Here is a 21,556-nt window from a genome sequence, read left to right as displayed (position 1 = left end):
GGAAGGAGAAGAAAGTAAACACCTGACAGCTGAGGACTGGGCACATTGTTAGAGCTGTGCCGCACCGAGGGCAGCACCTAAAAACTGAAGGAGAGAGGAACGATGAGGGAGTGAGGAGGAAGATGTGTGTAAGGACTGTGAGCAGCTCAGCACTGCAGGCACTGGGGGCATGGTGTGGAGATGAGCAACTGAGGAAGGAGGCACTGAGAAATTTGCAGAGAAGCAGTTCTGACAGCTCTGACAGGAGAGACATGGCTTCGTGCTGCAGGTTGGCAGGAACAGGGGAACAGGCTGCAAAACCAGGGTGGATGGGGGTAGCCAACCTAGGAAATGCTTGTAGAAGAAGAACTGTGTTGAAAGGATCCAGCTTGGGCATCATCCGGGAGTGCAGCCTGACAAAATCAGATAGATGAACTTTCAGGAGAGCAAGGTTGGAGGGATATGGGGGGAATAAAGATGCCCCACACACTTGGTGAGCCTGCTTTAACCCAGCTGAAAAGATAAGCAACCCTATTGAAATGAGAAATTCAGGAACATAATCTTCAGAATAGGAATCCAGGCACTGAATTATTTCCTGAGGAAAGTGCTTGCCGTTTGCCTGCAGCTAGGCTTTCATTCCCTGATTAAGGGCAGGATTTAAATTTAAGCCCCATCCTTAGCTGGTTTAAGTAATCCCCTGCTTGCTGTGCCTGCTGCTGTGCACTCTTGGTACCAAGAATATTTTGTAAGGGGCCAGCAGGATGTACAGACCTCACATTTTGAAATGCAAGGACGAACTACACTGAGGAGTCCATCAACCTCTGCCTCTCTGTTCTCCTTTCATCTGTGGCAGTGGCTTGCCAGTCGTTTAATAAACTTAATTGCTGCCAGGGACTGGTTGGGTGGGTCGTGGCTGGTGAACTTAGCGCAACAGCAAGCAAGAAGCAGAGGTGAACACGTTAGATTGGTGGAGGAAGGGAAAGTTTTGTGGAAGGAGTTGCAAAGAGAAAAGACTTCATCTTGCATCTGGTACATACCCAAAAGTCGGTGCAGTGCAATATTGGAGGTTCACTTGGAATTTAATGTGTGCTTGACAGGTTCTGACTGATCACATCTGTGCCTTCCTGGCAGTGCTTATCCAGCACAGGTTGTGTTAACATCTCCAGAAAGCTGTTGACAGACAAAATCCTAAAAGGTGATATCTTGAAAACAGCTCAACTTTTTTCTCTCTTCTTTTTTTCTTATTTTCCCCTCTCTTGTTTTGATAATTTATCCTTTTTTGTTTGCTTTTCCATTCATTTTACTTTCTTTTTCTTCAGTACCTCACTCTAACTGCCAGCCAGGTCTGTAATCCTTGATCAGCTGATGTCAGGCACTGCAGGTTTGGTGTGACAGCAGAGGTGATTGGGCTCTGTTCTGCACGTGGAATTCTAGCATTTTTTTCTACTGTGGGAAGCAGAAGATGCTTGGCCACTTTGTTGCAGAGGTGGAAGATAGATTTTATTTCACATTAATCTAACTTCCTTGTCCTCAGCTGCCTTTTTGCCACTTTGCTTTGTCCAGTTTTACTTTGTGTTTAAAATAGGAAAGAACAGGGCAGGATCTGACCATTTTTGTACCTTGATGTGGAGAGCTACGCTGAAGGGATAGTGCAGGAGGGAATCTTTCCCAATGACTTGCAGCTGTACTGATTTACCAAGGAGTGGAAACATCTGTGTCTGGCCAATCCATTTGGGGGATATAAAGGAGTGGGTTACCTGGCCACCAGTTACAGGCACTTGCAGTTTGAGTTGGAGTATGAGATTGAGTCTGCCGGCTGTGCTGTGAGGTAGCAAGGGACATGTGGTTGTGCAAGGGGCAGATATGGTGAGAAGATGTTGTGTGAGGGACTGTCAGGGTTAGGCAGCCAGGAAGGGGACAATTATGGGTTTAGCCATGCAGAGTGGAAAGAGTCAGGTGCTGTGTGGAGATGCTATAAAAGTAGGAATCAGTACTGTGTGAAGCTGCCTATGAAAGGAGTCAGAGTTATGTGAGAGAGGTCTATGAAAGAAGGCATGTAGAGTTTGCAAATAAAGGACTGGTAGGGATGCCAGTTAAAGGGCTGGAGGTGATACGAACTGTGTCCATCTTGATATAATAACTATAAGACCTTGAGGGTACAAGTATTCAAAAGCCAAACTTAAACTGATCAACCTTGGAGGATTTTACAGGGTAGAGATTGAATCTCATAAAATCTAGCTCCAGGTCCACAGACTAAGTAACTATAGTCAAAGTTAACCAAAATTTACCTTTTAGATAAAATTTCTAATTTTTTGTATTATCAGTGCAAAGACGTAGGTTTTTTTAAAGAAAACCCTGAATATAGAAGTACACGTTTTTGCATGTTTTTCTGCACAGTCAGACCAAGCGAACCTGCATGGAAGGATTGAATGTGGATGTACCATCTCCACAGCAACAGTAACTCGAAGGAAAGTGGAGAGCAGGCTTTTCCAAGGCAGCTCTTCACCTGAAGGATGGGATAAGTGGGGGTGACTGGGAAAGCAGCAACTGTAAGGTATGACTTGTACTGGAAGACTGCAGGACCACATGTGCTTCCAGCTCCAGAGAGTGTGTGCTCCTCTCTAGCCAAACACTTTTCCTGTCACCGGGAGGTGACAGCTGGGTTGTGCTTTCAACCTCAAAACTGATCCCAGTGCAACCTGGGGTGAGCCCTCTAGATGCAAATGTCTCATCCTGGAAAGGTCTCCCTGCTGTGGCACAGGAAGGCCTTTGGACCTGAATAACATCAGACTGGCACCTGTCACTTGTGGGGTTCCACAGGGCTCCATCTTAGGCCCTGTGCTTTTCAACATCATCATAAATTACTTGGCTATAGGACTGGAGGGGGTAATAAGCTGATACAAAATTGGGATGTGTCAATTGCCTTGAGGCCGTGCAGGGAGACCTCAACAAATTAGAGATGGGCAATCACCAACTGTATGGAGTTTAACAGGGGCAAGTGCTGGATTTTGCACTGGGATGGGGCAACCCTGGAAGTAGAGGCAGACTGGGGAACAAGAGGCTGGAGAGCAGCACTGTGGAAAGGGACCTGGGAGTTCTGGTTCATGGCAAGGTAAATGTGAGTCAGCAGTGCCCTGGCAGCCAACTGGGGCACTGAGTCCTGGGGGGCATCAGGGACACCATCACCCACTGGCCAAGGGAGGGGACTGTTCTGCTCTGCTCTGCTCTGCACTGGAGCAGACTCACCTCAAGTGCTGGGGGCAGTTTTGGGAACCACAATGTAAAGAAGACATTAAACTATTAGACAGTGTCCAGAGGAGGGCAACGAGGATGGTGAAGGGTCTGGAAGGGAAGCCTGAGGAGTGGCTGAGGTCACTTGGTTTGTTCAGCCTGGAGGAGACTGAGGGGAGACTTCACTGCAGTCTGCAACTTCCTCGTGAGGGGAAGAGAAGGGTCAGGCACTGATCTCTACTTTCTGGTGACAGGACCAGAGGGAATGGCCTCTAGTGTCAGGAGAGGTTCAGATTAAACATTAGGAAGAGGTTTCTCACTCAGTTGGGCACTGGAACAGGGTCCCCAGGGAAGAGGTCACAGCAGCAGCCTGACAGAGTTCCAGAAGCATTTGGACAATGCTCTCAGGCACATGGTGTGACTCTTGCGGATGGTCCTGTACAGAGACAGAAGATGGACTCACGGGATCCTTGTGGGTCCCTTCCAATCTGGTTTATTTTGTGGTTCTGTAAGAGAGCCAGACCTTAATGAGAAGAGAGAGAAAGAGAGGAAGGAAGGAAGAAAAATAAAGTTAGTTTTACTGATAATATATTACTAAAAAAAACCATGAGACCTCATGTATGTACTTTGCATGGACAGATGCAGTTCAGTTCTCCTTTGTGTGTTAAGGCAATTAGTGGCACAGACTTCAAAGCAACAAAGCCAAGCCAGTCCTAAGGGACTTTTAATTACTATTCAGAAAGTCAGAGCAGGCTATTCTTTAGTGCCAAGGAATTCAGGTCATCTGATTATGCGGTGTGCACGACTGGCAGTGACAGTAGGAAAACAAGTTCTTGTTGGAGAATTTCCCTCACCTCTGTTTTAACCTTTAAGATGAGTTATATTTTACCCAGTGCTTCAGCATGTGATGATTCAGGTGGGATGTGCAGGAGTTGGTATCAGCTCTGCTGCCCCAGCAGTGAAGTTGCTGCCAGCTATTGACTTTATGGGGAGTGCTGACAGCTCTTTCCTGAGCTCAGAGCTGTTTCCCATTCCTCACAGCCCACAAATGGCCCCCACTGCCCTGTGAGTAGTCTTGAGGTTTGCTGGCACCATCTTTTTCACTGGCTCCATTATACAAACAGGTATGTGGCAACCAAACCATTTAGGCTGTTCCAAGGTGTTTCTGTGCTGCAGGTCCAGGCCAGACTGGAGGCTGGTGCTCCCTGTGGATGGAGCAGCTTATCCTGCACTGCCTGTGTTTAGGAGGGCTTGTGCTGTCTGTATTCATGGCCTGGATCCAATTCCTTCAGCAGAGCAGGGAATGATGCAGTCTCTTGGTACAAGAAAAATCTAATAGATTTTTGTAACAGAACAGCCATAACAGAAGCACATCAATGGAGCTACAATAGACTTAGATGAGGAGATATACTTGAGTCTTTGAAAGAAAGATATACTTGAGTCTTTGAAAGAAACAGAAACCAAAACTTTTTTAAAGTAAACTGTTAGCAGCTTCTCACAATCTTTCCCTTTAATTAATCTCATGTTTGCACAAACACTGTGAAATCCAAACAGCATATGAAGTATCTTTTAAAATGCAACTGGTACCCAATCCTAGTCCCACAGTCCCATAAGTGTCCCAGTCAAGAAAATGAGAGAGTGTATTTGCAAGCTTCATTACCACAACAAATCTAAATAATCAATCCATTCCTTTTCATTGCAGTCTGACCACACTTTTTTCTTTCTTATAATCTCTGTCTAATCGAGGTGCAACACTTTGTGCAGAGGGTGGCCCTCGACTTAGAAGTATTCCCTTTTTCATACATCGTCTGCTGTTTAGGTTGAATGGGCTTCCCTTACCCAGGGATACCTCTGCCTTTTAAGCTAATTTGACCTCCCTCCTCATTGTTGGTTGTTCGTTGTTCTCTGGGAATCTTTATTCTGAGCCTAATATTAAAATTTAATCAATAATCACAGCTGCAGCATCCGTAATGAGTGCAAAGTGGCCCTTTCCTTCACTGTACTTCTGGGGTGGTCTTTGCCTGGAATTTCTTGTACTTCTGGGATGATATCTGCCTGGAAATGCTACAGTCTGCAAGAGGGGAGCCACAGGAGCTGTGCCTCTTTGCTGGTCAGGCCTTCTCTGTGGAGCTAACTGAGCTGAGCCACTGGTCAGTGAAGAAGGATCCCAAAGGCTGGTGGCTCCTATGGAAGAGCTGTGTTCTCCAGGTCCTAATGTTAAACCTATATGAAGCAAACCACCAAAATGGAACTACTGAACAACGTGAAACAGATGAAAATTTAGACCCTGACTGGTCTTCGTATTCTGTAATTTGCAGAAAGCACCTAAATTTAGTCTCCTATGTCCAGTTTTGCTTATTTTCCAACTGTGGATATTTTACTAGGTGTTTAAATGATTTGACTGCTTACTTAGGCACATAAAATTTATACATAAGAAATTTAAGGCACTCTTGAATAAAGGTTCTGACCTGCTTTGTTGGACTTAAATCTTTGCATTCTGTTCCTCAAACTCTTGTCTGAGCTGGGATAATGTCCACTAATTGTGGCATGAGAGGTTCAGATTAGACATTAGGAAGAAATTTCTCCACACTGGAAGAGGTTACTGAGAAGCTGTAGCTTAATTGTCCAGTTTAGACCAGTATCTGAGAGAGAGTCAGAGATGTGGAACTGCTGCATGTTGGCACCAGTGGTGCTCAGGCAACATTTCTGAGACTTGGAAAACTACCCTAGACTGTCTACACTTCAAATATAGGCAGAAAGTTGATCTTCATGGCTATGAAATGGCCAGAAACAAACAACACAAATACTTGTTCTACTATGTATTCAGAAAAGAATGGGATTTATTTTGGTTTTTAATTAACTGTGCTGTCAAAATCCTTGCTGTGCATTGTTCATCCCCAACAAGACAATCTTGCTGCTTCTGACTGTAGCTGCAGCTTAATCACTCTCTATGTTTCTTACTGGAGCAAGCCACGTGGTATAATCATGTTTTCAAACATAAACTGAAAGTTAGCTTTGTTTTTGCCAATATTCTTCACCAACACTTGATGGATATGCCCATTTCACTGGGTTATGTCTCCAGGTCTTCACTGGTCTTTCCCCAGCCAGGCTTTCATTGGATGAGTGAGTGGGGGTGTGAGTACCTGCTCTGAGCAGGAGGGACATGTGTACAGGATGGAGCAGTTCCTAGGGGGTTTTACACCTCTAGAATTCCCAAGGTGTATGATTCTTTGCTAGATGTCATGAGATATGTCCCTGGAAAAATTACTGCTAACTTGTCATTTCCTGTGACATTCCCTGATAAGCTGTCACCTCTGAGCTGCCAGGTCTTGAGTTGTGTTCAGACTCCAAAATTTTTGTTCCAAGACACTGCACCAGCTTCTTCCCCCAGGGACAGCAGCTGTTTTTTCCCCATGTGAATAGAGGTCCTGACAGCCCTCAGGAACAGTCCTGCTGCACTGCACAGAGTGAGTCTGGATGGCAAAGCCTGGACCACTGGGAATTGTTGGGATACACCCTTAGCCAAGCAGCATTGTCCTAGCTCTGGTAACATCTCAAAGTGCATGTCCCGTGACAGGGCTCCTACCCCCAGAAATTCCCTCTGGCTCTTCAGTGTAGTGTCAGCACACTGGTCCATTTTCTCTACTTCTGCCCCTCACTCCAAATGTTTAATTCTTCCTCTCCTGATGAACCACTTCAGCTTAACATACAGAGGCTGGAGATTCCTTCTCTCTGATTTTCACTGATTACTGGCTGTGAACTATTTATAGCATCAGTTGAAGTCCATTTTTTCCACCCTTTTATACTCATGACTTAAGCAGAGTTCAAATGCAAGTCTGCCTGAGAGGTGTGGGAGGCTTTAGAGAGATGAAAATAACAGGAAGGCAGCTGCTGCTGTTGGCTCTGTTGGTGCAGCTCAGCACTCCCCTGTCTGTTGGCGGACGGACAACTCACATTAATCAAAATACAGTTAATATTAAAAAAAAGCAGAGAAACTCTTCTGCCTGGGTGCTAAATTTCCATTCATTCTGTAGTTTAGCTTCCTCCACAGGCTCATCAGAAAACAGAATGCACTATTGTGCTGGTGATTGCTGGGATTCTTCTTAGAGGAGTAGAAGAGGGAGAATGCAATATAATTTAGGCTCTACAATCTGGAGGTGCAGAGAGAGAAGTCTCAATTGTTGCTGTGCCTAATATTATCAAAGCCACTTTCAAAGTCTCTGTAAAAACCTGCATTTCCAGGTGGAGGAGAGGTAGCCCTGGGGGTGCTGAGATGCCCATCCCCACAGTTTGTCTGCAGAGTCCAAAGAAAGAGTTCAGATGTGGGGCCGGATTTTGGGCTTGTGTAGCAGACTCGGGCAGCCATGGAGGATGGTGTGGGAAAGATCCTGCAGGCCGAGTGCCACAGTGCACCCATTGCCCTGAAGCACAGCAAAATGTCATGCCCTGCTGAGAGGACACTGGTTACCCCTTAGAAAATCTCAGGCAGCTTCAGCAGACAGTTTGTGTGCTGCCACTAAAGCCATAAACACTTTGGGTGGGTGTGCTTTCATCCCTGGTTGTTTGTAAAAGCCCTCTGCAGTTTGGCTGTAAATAGCAATTACTTTTAGTTCCTGATGAGAAATGTACATGGTACAAAGTCCTACAGGAAAATGCACTTCCTGCCAAGTCCAGATGGAGGGTTTGGAAGGGAGTTGCAGCTCCCCACATGTTACACGGGGCCTAAAGGAAGCTCTGAGGGAACATGAAGGATGTGCCAAGTGGGATAGACATCTCAGGTGAAGGTGTCAGGCAGACACCTGATGTGGCGATGGGGAATGAAGCCTCTCCCTGGCTCTGCACTGCTGACCCCTCCATCCATCATCACTCCCCAGCAGTCTGACTGGGCTGGGAGGTCAGCTTGGTCACTGGAGGCAGCCACCCCACCCCGGATCTTCTTGATGGCTGTGTTTGCCCTGGGGAAGAGTGGCCAAAGCCTGAGGAATGTTCTACTCTTATGGGCTTGTCCCTGAACCTCAAGCATGCAGTACAACCTCACGATGCTCAGCCATGCAGCATTATCAGCTGGGATCGAGGTAAAGTGAAGAGGAAAGTCAGGCTGTGCCTGAGGAGACATCCTGTGAGGCCACCCAGGGCAGTGCTCTGGTGTGTCCCTGTGTCAGGGCTGCTGTGTGCCCTGGCTGATATTTTACTGCAGACACTGTGTGGGTGAGGCCCTGGAGCTGATGGTCCCTGCTCCTCCTCTGCCCCCACACATATACTCTTGATTTGCTGTGTCTATACTGCTACCAGGCTTTTATTAGTACTAGATGAGAGGGGGACATATGACTAAATGGTCTAATTTTACATAGCACAGAAATATTGATGAGCAAGACACTTATCAACACATAATAAAAGCACAGATGATTTATGCCTCCTCACTGACCTGGCGTGGTAAAACTGACTTCTCTATGTATTGTGCAGCCTTAGATACAACAACAGGTAATAAATTGGTAGTAAACCATGGCTGTATTCAAAGCTTGATCCTAAAAACATTTTTGCTGCATGGATTAGTTGGAAATTGCACTGCAAAGAACTTTCTGAAGAGACGTCTTTAGCTTTCTCTGTTGCTTTAGTCATTGCTAGTAAGTGCCTTGCTTAATCATAAATGCTTCATGTTCTCCCAAGGTTTTCATCCTTTCCTTCTCTCCTATCAGGAACTGCTGCCTTCTGTGAATGTCTCAAGATGCCTTAAAGGAAGGTATGTTCTGGGGGATCTTTGCAAGGGTTTAGCCAGGCTCCTTTAGGCCAGAATGGGGTTTCACCCATCTATCCCAAAACAGGCAAATGCCACCCTTGTGCGCTGCAAATGCCTAAAAACTGTCCATTGTCCCTGGAGGGCTCCCGGTGCAGATGTACCTGGGGAAGTTGGCTCTGGGGTGTCTGCTAAAATTGATGATGTTCCCATATTTAACTGAGACCTGTTTTTTGTGGGGATTGATTTTATCATATCCTTTAATGGCCATTCAGCCTAGCTTGTGATCAGAGCTGAAATTGGAGCCGTGTTGTGACATTTGAAAAGCCTGGAGTGAAAACTCTTTAAATGGTACTGGGGCACTGAGAAAGGACAGAGTTGGTGTTGGTGCAGATGCAGCACTTTAAGGAGCTCAAGTGTTTCTATATAGGCTTCTGCTCTCTTTTTTCCCCTTTTACAAATGACATTTGATCCCACTTATGCAGAGACATCTGGGAAAACACAGTCGAAGCAGAGCTATAAAGATGTCTTTCCTAGAGCCCTGTTGTAGGAACACACCCATTCAGGACAGAAATACAGAGAAACTCACTTTGCTGAAGAGGCTCACCTAGATGGGCATGAAGGCAGGTCACTGCCACTGGGCTGAAGGGTTGTCTTTAAGAGAGTTCTGTTGTATAGGGCTGTGGTTCAAGGACCATATTAATCCACACAACAGCTCTGAAGATAGTAGGGTGTGTGTTTCCATCTTGTTCTTATGCATGTCATATATTTTTTTTTTTTGTTATTGTGAGGATGTAGGTTTGGAAGCTGCTGTGTGTCATGTCCCCCATCCACCCCTTACCCTCTGCAAAAAACAGAGATATTATTTCTCATTAAGAGTAACATTTCTTTTTTCTATAGGATTTGAGATAATTATTTATTTCTGCTATTTCCAAACTCTCTCTGGCTAGTATTTTTTATGCATCAGTTGTTATGATGGTATACAAAAATCATTGAGAATGATGTCTGCCTCATGCTCTTGTTTTTTATTCATGTCACTAATAATGGCACAGGTTCTGATCACAGTGGCTCAGCATTTAGAGTCAGCCATGTCAGATAATGTGCACATTTTCTTCCTTTAAAAAAATACTTTTCTTTGTCTAAGTTCATTGGATCAAATGAAAAAAATACTATCTTACAGCCATCAGTGCCTCTTCTTTCCTCTCATTACAGTCAGTAAACACTTCCCTCTGATTCCTGGAGTCTTTGCATTAGGCCATTATGGAGAACAGGGCTTCTTGAAACAAAAGGTGTTTTTCCATTCTCATAACTTACAGTCACAAATTTTTGGATTTGATAATCAGTTGTTTTGAAGCCAGTTCCAAGAAGAGCAGCTCCCAGATTCACACAATCGTCTTTGGCTTGGGTATTTTTATTTAATGATGATATATTTATCAAGGCAAGGTTTGTTTTCACTCTGGAGTATGGTCCTGCTCCCAGCTTGAAGGCTGCCAGGATCAGCAGTGATCCTTGTAGAAGTGACCTAAATGCACAGACAGCCCATAGACCAGGTTAGAGGAAAAGAGACTTCAGAAATAAAGATGAGTCAGAGAAGGATGTATTCATCATCTGGCTGGGGTCACCAACTGCATTGGCCCACAATATGTGAAAGGGTGATTTGCACCAGCTGATGTTAACCACGGTGAAACCAAAGCCCTCCTGTTTGCCTTGTTGTCCCTGTTCTCCTCATGCTCCTCCGATCTTTGTGCCTTCATTTGACCTAGGTTATTCACAAAATGAGATGAGTCTGAGATTCATTATGCTCAAGGATCTGTCATGTTCTGGCTTGATAAAGAGGCATGATTAATTCAGAAGGTGAAAGGATGTTTCCTAGCAGTGTGTGTTTCAAAGACCAGAAGCGTGGGACAAATGAAAGCGGAGTGGGGCAGAAATCCGCTGAGATGTTCTGCCAGGGCTGTTAGGTCAGAGCAGCTCTAAGCCACAGGCAGGCTTGGCTCAAACGGGACCAGAGGGACTCATCCAGTTCCTTCTCCACTGCCCTTGGCCACCCCTTGTGCTCTGCAGGCACACACAAGCACCAAACTCGCATGGAATGACAGAGGATTTGCACTGCTCACCAGCCTGGGACAGCGTGTTAACAAACCCAGGCACGTTAAGGGAAGGGCTCAACATATTCCTGGGGAGCACAGAAATTTAAGCAATTCAGGTCTTTTCAGAGTGCCCAGAAGAGAAGACCACCTGCCTTCCCTGGGCCATTGTGATAAGATGGCAAACTATCTTGGAGCGACTCCCTGCCACGGGTGGCTGCTCAGCTGGGTCCTCCACAAGGCTTTTGATGTGTTGGGGAATCAAAGGGAGAGACACAAAGAATAGGCAGAAGTCATACATATGAATGTACACATACATAGACAGTAACCTTTCCTCCTCTGATTACCCTGGCAATAAATGCTTGTGACATCAATACTTTATGATTACGAACCTGCGCTGTACCAAGTGCTGCTTTGGAATTGCAGGTGAGGGAAGAGGAATTAATCACCTTAGTGTAAGATAGCTTAAGTGACTGCTCAACTTTATAAAGTTTCAGAAGTTGGAGTGAGATAAGAGATAGGCCATTAGTTCTGCAGGAAGTTTCACATAATACATGAAATTTTTGTGTGGCTTCTCTTGGCTGGACATTCTGCTTCATGCAAAATAGCACCATAAAGCACTTCTGTATGTGTATGTATTTGTGTATGTGTGTATGCATACATGTGCACACATATTTGTATGCCATATACATGTTTCATATGCTTTTTACATGTGTGTATATAAATACATGAAAAATATGCACCATTATGTATATATTCATATATGCACATGTACAGAATGCAAAAGTGTTAGGTAGAAGTGCTAGGGTGGTTTAACACTCGCTGCTATTTTTGGTTGAGTAAATAAGAGCAGGAAACATTTCTAGCATCTGAGTTCTTGCCAGCTGTTAAGATCTAGCCAAGAGCAAGAGGTGTGCGTAAGTTTTGAAAATAGATTAATTAACGTCATATTTTTTACTCCTGAGTTATGACTGATCTCGTTATTTTTCCACTCTTCTACATTTTATGCCTTACAGTAAGATTTGCCTCACAAAGCCTGGTGTGTTTTCTGCAGGTCTGATTGTGGTTGAAGATGCAGTTCAGTGGACACAGGTGCAGATGGGGCTACCAGGACCCACAGAGGGATGGAGACATTGCTGTCAATGAGAAGGGCTCTTTTGGGATAGATATGCTCGTTCTCTAGCACTTAATGCCAGAAGGTGAGGAAATAATTACCAGGAAAGAAACACGGGTTTAAGATGGCCAGGAATAAATTTTAGCCTGAAAAAAGTGTAAAGGAGTAGACTAAAGTATTTGTCGGTTTTAACACACAACTTTTTTAGGTTATGAAGCCCACCTGGCCGTGTGCAACACCTACCAGGTGCAGTAGCTTCCCAAATCTCATTCACAGCTAACCAGTGCCATAAAAATGACAGGGATTTATCATATCAAAAGGTTAAAAAGCTGAGAGGGAGATAGCTTTATATAGAGAACATGATGAAATCAAAACACAGAGCTTGAGACTCTGGGCTCTCCTAAGAAGGGAAAATATCATCAGCTCCTGATACCATTTTAGCTTTGGCTGCCCAGATGTAGAATCATACAATGATTTGGGTTGAAAAGGACCTCAAAGATCATCTAGTTCCAACCCCTCCATCATGGACAGGAACATCTTCCACTAGATCAGGTTCCTCAGAGCCCCATCCAACCTGGCCTTGAACACTTTCAGGGATGGAGCATCCACAACTTCTCTGTGAAGAGTGTACTTTCTTTACACTGCCAAAGAAGATGTTGTCTTTTCAAATGCTGTGGTACATAATTTCTCTGAAGTTGGAGAATCTCTGCAAGGGGAGATCTTATACTTTAAAATAAGGCATTTGATCAGTTTGAAAAGAATCAAAACTGAATATCATATGGCAATTATAAAATCTCCTAAAAGTCCTTAGAAGGGCGGGGTGGCTGAAGGCTTTCTCATTGAGCATGAAACATCCCTAGCCTTTGTTACAGCAGATCCCAGGCCAATTATCCTGTGCTATTAGCTTGAACTAGAGGGGCTCTAAAAGTCTTCCCCTGTATCAGCTGCTGGGAGAGCACAGGGTCCTTCCCTCACAGCCATGGCTCTGCTTGTAGAAGCTCCTCAGTTTGGGCAGAGAGCTCTGAAGCTGGTCCCAGTCCCACGTGTGGCCAGCAGAGAAGTCCCTGATCCATGGGAAGCCAATGGCTCAGACAGGCAGGACCTGCCAGTGGTGCCATCACAGGCAGCAGCTACAGAGCACAGGGTTGCCCCGAGCACCAGGCACACTGGGGGGGATTTACTACAGGCCAGGATTATCCAATGAACACCTTCCCACCTAGGGGAAAAGAGGCCCTCTGGCACTTGGGCTGTCTCCCAAACAGTGCAGCAGTCCATCAAGGGAAGCTGAGATTCCAGCCAAAGGGTTTGGTGGAGGCGGGAGCTCTGGGATTGTTGTTAGATATTGCACAAAACTATAAATACTACATTTAAATTAAACATCATCATCATCTGCAATAAGGAAGCAATTGGGAGAGCTGCTGAGTTGCATTTACTAAAAACCCCGACCTTTAAAAACACTCATTAATAACATGAACATGATTCGTTCCAATATTTAAATAGTGCAGTTAACAGAATAATTATTGAGTAATGTGCTGTAAAGAAACAGATACAGAGAAAGATTCAGAACAGCAAAGACACAAGACACATTGTATTGTGCAGTATTACATTTAAATTATCTTACCCTGGGAGAGAAAAGAGAGCAAGAACTCAAAGCACTGACAATAAAATATTAAAGATTTGAGAGACAATGTTGTAGGCAGTAGTCATTGCTATCAAAAGATAGACAGTGAGCTCTGGGGAAAAAAAAATCAGTTTGGTTGTGGTGAAATGCCAGGTAATTGTCTGTCAGTTTTAGCTGAGGAAATTAGCAAATGACTCACGGGCTGCAAGCGGTGGGGAGCGGGGGGAGCCTCATCCATCATCTCCAGAGCAGCCTTCACTTTCATACACTCTCTGCTGCTGTTTAACTGAAGGACCATGTGAAGTGAAATACAAAAGGTCATAAATAAAGTGTTTCAGGAAGGTAGAGATTTAACCCAAGCAGTTGCAGTCAAGTGTGATGCTAATGGTTTGAGGAATTTTTGTTATGGCTGATGTTCAGAAAGGATTTCCTGAAAGCCTGGTGCCTGCCACAGGGGTTTGTCAGGGTGGGAGTTGCAGCCAGCCAAGCAGAAGGAGCCAGTGCAGACAAGCATCAAACAGGACTGAACTCCAGGGAGCTCAGAGGATTGTCTCTGCTTCCAGAGCAATGAGAATTAGGTGCATAATTAATGGAGATGGCACTATCATCTCAGCTGGCAATTTCCTTGCATTTTAGGTGAAAAACTAAGGCCTGAGCAGCCCAGCCAAATGCTTCTTACTTAGAAATGTGTGGCAGGGTGGGATGTGTTGACTGGATTTTGGAAGAGAAGTGGCCCATTGCTTTTGTTAAGATGCAAACCTCCACTCTTACCCAGGCTAGTATGGGGAATATCCTGGACTGGAGGAGGGCAGAAGGGATGAATAATACCCCAAATTAAAAAATTTTATTAGCTAGAAGGAATGGAAAAAAATGTTAGTACTAGACTATAACAAGCCTGATTCTCCCTTTATAAAACCAATGCTGTTCTGTTGCAGCTCCATTGACAAAACAGAGTGTAGGTGGACTGGTGAATCAAACCTTGTGTTTATTTGTAAAAACAAAAAAAATTATAAAATATTTTCCCTGGCAAAGTAACTAATAGAGATTCAATCTTTAAAAGTGTGACCATCTCTGTTTATAGGAAATATAGCAGCTAGATGAAGCAAAGGCCCCTTTGAGCCCTTACAACGTGTAAATGCAGAACAGAAACAGTCAATATAACCCTTATTCCCTTTCTCATAAAATAAAAAATTGGTATGAAATTAATGGTGTTATTTGTTGCCAAAGAATTGTCCAAGTATAAGTAGACAGGAAGTCAGGTAAACGCAGTCTCAGACAACATGCAAGCAACTCCTATATTGAATGGTGTAGTAGTTTTGCAATGTTGAAAACTGCAGTTGAAAAGAACAGTTTTTAAACTAAATCCCCTCAAGAAAAACAGCCCAAAATATGCTTCAAATTATCACCTTTTCTTACAAACCAGCAGCAATTATTCTGTTTCACACCAAGGCTGATACACCTGTAGAGGGGATAAAAAACCTCACCAAACCTCAGTCAAAAAATGTGCCAGAGACAATTCCTTTGATAGCAGGCTGTTTTGCTTTTTTTTTTTTTTTTTTTTTTTTTTCTGCAAAGGATATAAATGTTATGTTGTCTTCTGAAGTGACTGCTAAATTAACAGGAAAATGTCTGGATGCCTGTGCATCAGCCTTCCAAATAACCTACACCCATCTTTTCTATATTTTGTCTCACATGTGTCTTATTTGTGCTCTTAAACTACAGTCAGACCTCTGAATAAGAGGTCTTTTCACAGAAAACAGTTTTTACAGTAGATCACATTTCAGACCCCCAAATCAGAGGTAAAGATGAAAGCAAATTACTATGAGAGCTAAGGGTAGAAGCTCAAATGTTGCGTGAATCCTATCGATCCAGAATATCCATTCTGTGCTTTCTCGGTTCTCTGCCCAGAGCACAATCCACAGTTATTTCACAAAACCTCATTGATTTTCCTCTGTTCTCAGCCCTCTTCAAAGACAGGAGAGAAAGCCAAGCACGGAGTGGATGGTAGGAGCCCAGGATCAGCCTGCTGCAGAGGGAGTTGCTGAGAGTGCATTGCCTTCTTCCACCCTAAAGATTTCTCCCTTGTTGGAAGAAGGAGACTCTCAGACAGGCAGTGTTTAATCTCCAGGTGAGAAGCTTGGGATCCATTTGGAGGAGGTCAGTTCGTGGTACAAGGCTGGTTAAATCAGTCCTGGGCGGAACAGGTGAGGCCTCTCGTGGTGAGGCCATGTCCACTACCCTTGCTGGAAGTGCACAAAAGCTGGTAAGGCTGGGCTGGGCTGGGCTCCCCATCTTTTGGGACAAACACAGCTGGGCCAGCTGCTGTCTCCTCAGGTGTGGTTGTGGTGGCTGAATCAGGTAAAAACAGGATAAATAATAAGTGGCAGCAAGATATGGGAGCAGTCAGTCATGCCAGTGTGGACAGCACTCAGCAATGTTCAGAGATGTCTTGTGTCCTGTATCCTCAGCCTGCAACCAACCAGTGCCACATCACTGAATTGTAGAATCATTTAATTTGGGAAAGAACTCTAAGATCATCAAGTCCAACCATTAACCCAGCATTACCAAATCCACCACTAAACTCTGTCCCTAAGCACCACATCCACAGGTTTGTTGAACAGTTCCAGGGTTGGTGGCTCAGCATGGACATGACCTCCCGTCCCTGTACCCCAGAGTTGCATCATTCCCTTCCAGCCCATGCACCAGTCTGACTTCCCACAGCCCTCATGGCTGCCATTCCCTCTAGCCACCTGCAATAACATCAATAACCTCATCTCATGCTCCTTGCAGTGGTTCCTCAGATGTTGCTCAGAAATAAACAAGGGGGGGAAAAGCCACAGAACAGAAAGGTGAGGCATGGTGGAAGGTGGGAGTACAGCTCTCTTCAGGGAGGCTGGAAACACCTTTGGTGGACATAATCCTGCCAACCTGATTCAAGGAACCTGAGTAACACCTTTTCCAAGCCCAGGCTGGCTCTTAGATAGCTGCAAGCCCCAAGACATACATTGCTTAGCCAAACTCAACTCTCACTCCTGGCCAGACAACACTCCCTTGGACCTACCAGGAGCTCACTGCACCAGCACAGAGCACATATAGATGTGTCCAGTGGGCTTCACTCTCCTGGGATGGACATCTTTTCTTGTAACCTACAGGTGGTCACCTGGTAATTTTTCAAAGGCAGAACCTAGGTGTTATTTGCTAAATGGAGGCAGAGCACTGCCAGCTGGAAGGAGGTGCTTGGAAATGACTGTAAACACAAAGTGATGAACAAGTATGAAAAATGCTCAGGAGATTCTGGGAGGAGTGAGAAATTCACACCTGACCCCGTGATGGGGGTGAATGAGTAATTCCAGAACAGTGGGCATGAGTCGGGTGTTGGGAGATACACTGGGCTCTTTCTTTCCAGACTCTTCTGACTCAGGATCAGCCTGCTGCTGCCCAGGGACCATCCTTTAAAGACATTGCCTTTGGGCATCACTCTTTTCTGAGTGAAACAAGTCACTGGATTTCTCTAACACTGCCAGAAATTCAAAGCAAGTACTGTAAATCAACAAAATGCTAATTCCCCAAAGGTTAATTAAACTGAGCGAGACTCGTAGATGAAATGCAGCAGCTGACTGCTGCAATTAACTCTGGCATCATGGTTAGCATTAGGTGGCATTCCAGTGAAGGGGAGCTTCTCAGATGAGTTATTTTGGCACTTAGTCCCTTGCGGGGGGGGCTCCTGTATATATCAGTCATTTTGTTCTTGCCTGACTTCAGGAGATGGAAATTAGTGACACCCAGTCCAGTCAACTGAGGAAAGAAAACATGTTGCTTCTTTTCAACCTCTCAGAACAGGCACCCATAAACACCGAGTTATAGAGTATGAGGCTCCATTTAAAGTCAGTTTTCTAACCTAAATGCAACAGGTAAATCCTGTGTTTTAATGCCTGACCTTCCTAGTGAAGCTGAAGAGAGAAGACTGTTTTGTGGGCTTGGGGAGGCTGAGGAAAAAAAGAGGGCTTTGCACACAGCAACAGGGAACATAGAGGAGGGGGTGGGGGTTTTACCCTTATGATATTGATGTTTGGTCCCAACATGGGCATCCCATGTTGTCTTCCACAACAGAGCTGGAGGATGTAACTTCCTGAGCTTTGAGCTGCCTTTTGGAGGCCTGTTGAGACCAAAGAAATAGCTATTGTCCCCAGGAGGTACATGCCACATAATAACAACCCAAAAAATCTTCCATTTACTGCTTTTATAGTACAAATTTGAAATACAGAAATAAAATCTTTTATAGAAATATGTGGAACAATTACGTATCAGCTCCATGCAATTACTACATTGGATGATGTGACATTTCAAAAGAAAGATTTAATATGATTTTACAGGTATAACAGGGGGAAAAAAGGATGTTTTTCCTCTTAAAATACAAAATCTAAATTTATGAGTTCAAAACACACTCCTCCCCCCTCCTCCCCCCCCTCCTTTTTTTTTTTTAATGTGTGTGTATGTGTGTAGGATTTCCTTTCAAAATACCAGCAATGGCTGGTCTTTCAATTCAGGTCACACCAGTTTTTGGCTGGCCATCTGGAGATAATGGAATTTTTTAAAAATAAAAAAAAATCTAATAAGTAATCCCATGAGCAAAAGTATGAAACCTGTACTAAGACCTTGTGCTTTGAGGTAAAGACCTCTTTTCTCTAGTATGACCAGACACTTTAGCTGGCAGCCAGGAATATCCAGGGGCAAAAGTTTTTAGTTTCCTATTTCATCACCAAACAAGCTTTTTTTTTTTTATCTGGAGGTTTCCTTCATCAGGGCTTGTCCCCTTGAAAAAGATTTCTTCATGATTCTGATGTATGTTTTTGTGCTCTCTTTCTGGCCTTCCTTCCCTGATGTACAGTTGGACTGTCCTGAGGTGGTCTTACCATGAGGGAAAGGGATGAATAGCACGGGGAAAGGGAGATGCCTGGCTGGAGGAGTGAGAATAAAGCCTTTATAACCATGAAATGCAATAACACCACTCTGATTCCTCTGACTTTTAACAGGACAAAGCTTCCTTGCCTTTCACAGCCCATCAGCCCATGAAAAGCACTACAAGCTCTGAAGTCCTCAACTTTGATGCTTTTTATGTAACTTCTGTGCTGTAGTCGCCATGAACAGCTATCATCGAGGTGACTAAATGGTAACAGTGAGCAACGTTCATAAAAGTCTGATTCCCACAAATGTCATTACAATGTTCAAGACCCCTGTCCCACCCTTGCACCACCTGCCATATGGAGACAGACCAGACCTCTCCAGGAACCTGTGCACCTCTTTCCTTGGATCTTCAAATGACATCAGGTCACAGATTTGGTAACCATCACTCCAGCCTCTCCTGCTAATCTCTCTCTTTCAGCATAGCTAGGCAAGGATGCAAATAAAGATGTACCTTTCATGAGAAGGTGGCCTGAGAAAGTTTACAAGTCTCCAGCTTGTAAATTAACTCTCTGCTCTGGTGCATCCAGCAGTTTGTTTTGCTCAGCCAAAGGCCTGGAAGGTCATGAGATCCCAACAGCCTTCAGTGGTTTGTTTTCTGCATTTAATTTGCTCTCTGGTACTGTGTTTCCCTTGAATAATATTTTCCTTTGGACAGATCTTGTTCTGAAAAAATCTAGAATTACTCATATCTACCTAGGAGAAGCAGGGTAAGGGCAGGTATAGGATGTCAAAGAGATGCCATCAAACTCATTCTATGTATTTTCCCCAGAAAAAGATGTTCCTGAAAAGAGGCATTCCTGAATGGCCTCCCAAAGACCCACAAATTTCCATTTCAGCCAACTTACGTCCACATGTCTACCTACGGATGTGATTGGATGTCTTTATTAGCCAAACATATTCAGCTCCTGATTGTGAAAGCTTAGTAAGTTAATAATGTACTCTTTATTTTTAGATCTATCTATTAACACTCTACATAGCTCAAGTGGCATATGGATGCCCAAGAGTACAAAACATTCATAAGCCTTATTCCTCTGCTTTTTGATAATCCTATTTCCTCCTGCTGAGAACATTTTCATCCTTGTGATTGCTTTTATGTGGCCCCATTCTCTTGCACGAAAGCAGATACCACAAACAATATTTGAGGAGGCTGAAGGACCAGTGATGTGAAAATTGTTTCAGTGCTAATTCTGTTTTCTAAATAAAGGCACATTTTTTCCTGAACACAAGGACAAGACAGCAGAAGGTGAATAGTACTGATGCTTTTATTCTTTTGCAACAGCTTCCTCACTACATATCTGGAACTGCTGTGAGGAGACAGATTTTTATGTCACGAAGCTACATGTATAGGCATTTTACCTATTGGCCATTTCACCTTTCTTGATGGTGAGGAAAGAAATAATGATTGTTTACATATACAGGGATATGAAGAGAGAGAGAGAGAGAGAGAGAGAAAGAAAGAGACCCATGCATACATGCACGGCAAAATGAGGTCTTTTTAAAAAGCACATGGCTTTAGTGCTCTTGAATATATACCTCCTGTCTTTTCAGCAGAAAAGCTTGTTTTGGGCAAGAGGCATGATGTTTATTATCATCCTTCTGTCATGTGCTAATCCTAATCATATCCCCAGGTGGTCTTTCTTAGGTTGTTCTTACAGTCAAGTGGCACTGACTTGCTGCTGCTGTATTTCAGTGTATAGCAATGATGTCATTGCTGTCATTCATTATTATTTTTGTTTGTTTGATACAGTATCTGTTAACATGGAAACTCTGTATTTCTGTCCACTTGCTAAGTATTTCTACTGACACCAAGTTTTCCGTGCCAGAATGCAATATGCATTTTGATAATGCCTCCTTTGCATGCCATGGTCCTGATGGATGGAACAGTCTCTGCGTTATGAAAAAATAAAATAAAGAAATAAATCTGCCTGGGGGAAAAGGAAACACAAATGAGAGCTCATAATGTAACACCACTGCCAAATTTCTAACGCTATTTCCCAGTATGCATGAAGATGAATTATGGGTAAAATCAAAGGGTGGTGTTGCCACCTCCGAAGACTTTTAGCAATAATTTTTAAAACTTGAACAGCATTTAAAAGGAAACTTGAAAAATGGTTTACAAAACTCTAACAATGTTTAGCCACGTTCCTTTAAGAGTCTCTGCAAGAACCAGTCTTGTCCATAACACACCCACAGAAGTCTACAACTTACTAAACTCCGGGAGGGAGGAGTGTGGTGGTCCTTTTAGATGCCAGGTAAGCATTGCATGTAACCCTCTCTTTTAGGTTGCTCTGCCTCCCCTTGCCTCCTAGTTTTCGCTGTTCTTTGCTCAAGCCATGATTTGGGTACACCACAGTCCTTCAGGAGCAAGATTGCCATGGATACAAGGTCCCACCACCCTCACTCAAGGTCATCGCGAATCTTGGAATTCAGACACTCAGACTGAAATTCTTGAGTTGGGTAGTACAAAGTCGTATTTAGGAAAGGCAAGAATTTTTGTGGGACCCAAAAATGGGGAAGTCTTCTGGCTCCATGAAGAAGTCTTCATTAAATGTATGGTAAATCCCATGGGCTAAAATCTAGGCAAGTTAAATCTTTGAGCTTTCTCCTTCGAGTCATATTGTTCTGGAAAATGTTGGTTTAAGATGAAGATAGCACTCGGAGTTCATGAGATGGGAGAAAATAGTCCCTGGGTCTTGGGCAAAGAAAGTCTCGAGGAAGAGGGTGAGAGGAAAAGTTGAACCATACTGAAAAAGTAGCTGTGTAATATCTAAATGAGTATCTCTGACCACTGCATCCTAATTTCCTGTGGCTTATAACTGCTTTCC

At 44.0% G+C, this 21,556-nt stretch overlaps 1 long non-coding RNA gene across 3 annotated transcripts in view; it reads right to left on the bottom strand.

Annotated features, from left to right (window-relative positions):
• Positions 1 to 15,297: 15,297 nt before the first annotated feature.
• Positions 15,298 to 21,556, bottom strand: part of LOC148225175 (uncharacterized) — a 28,767-nt gene continuing 22,508 nt past the window's right edge. For 2 of the 3 annotated variants that reach the window (XR_015803814.1, XR_015803813.1), the window contains exons 2-4: positions 17,819 to 17,922; positions 16,828 to 16,926; positions 15,298 to 16,235 (exon numbers count right to left, since the gene is read on the bottom strand). This is a non-coding gene — a long non-coding RNA (uncharacterized LOC148225175). Of the gene's footprint in view, positions 16,236 to 16,827; positions 16,927 to 17,818; positions 20,408 to 21,556 lie in introns of those variants that run through there. The other variant, XR_015803811.1, reaches the window with a different exon arrangement.

This window comes from Sturnus vulgaris, chromosome 1 (genome assembly GCF_052056855.1).
Source record: "Sturnus vulgaris isolate bStuVul1 chromosome 1, bStuVul1.hap1, whole genome shotgun sequence".
In the NCBI taxonomy this organism is placed as follows: domain Eukaryota; kingdom Metazoa; phylum Chordata; class Aves; order Passeriformes; family Sturnidae; genus Sturnus; species Sturnus vulgaris.
This window is presented reverse-complemented; position numbering and strand designations above follow the sequence as displayed.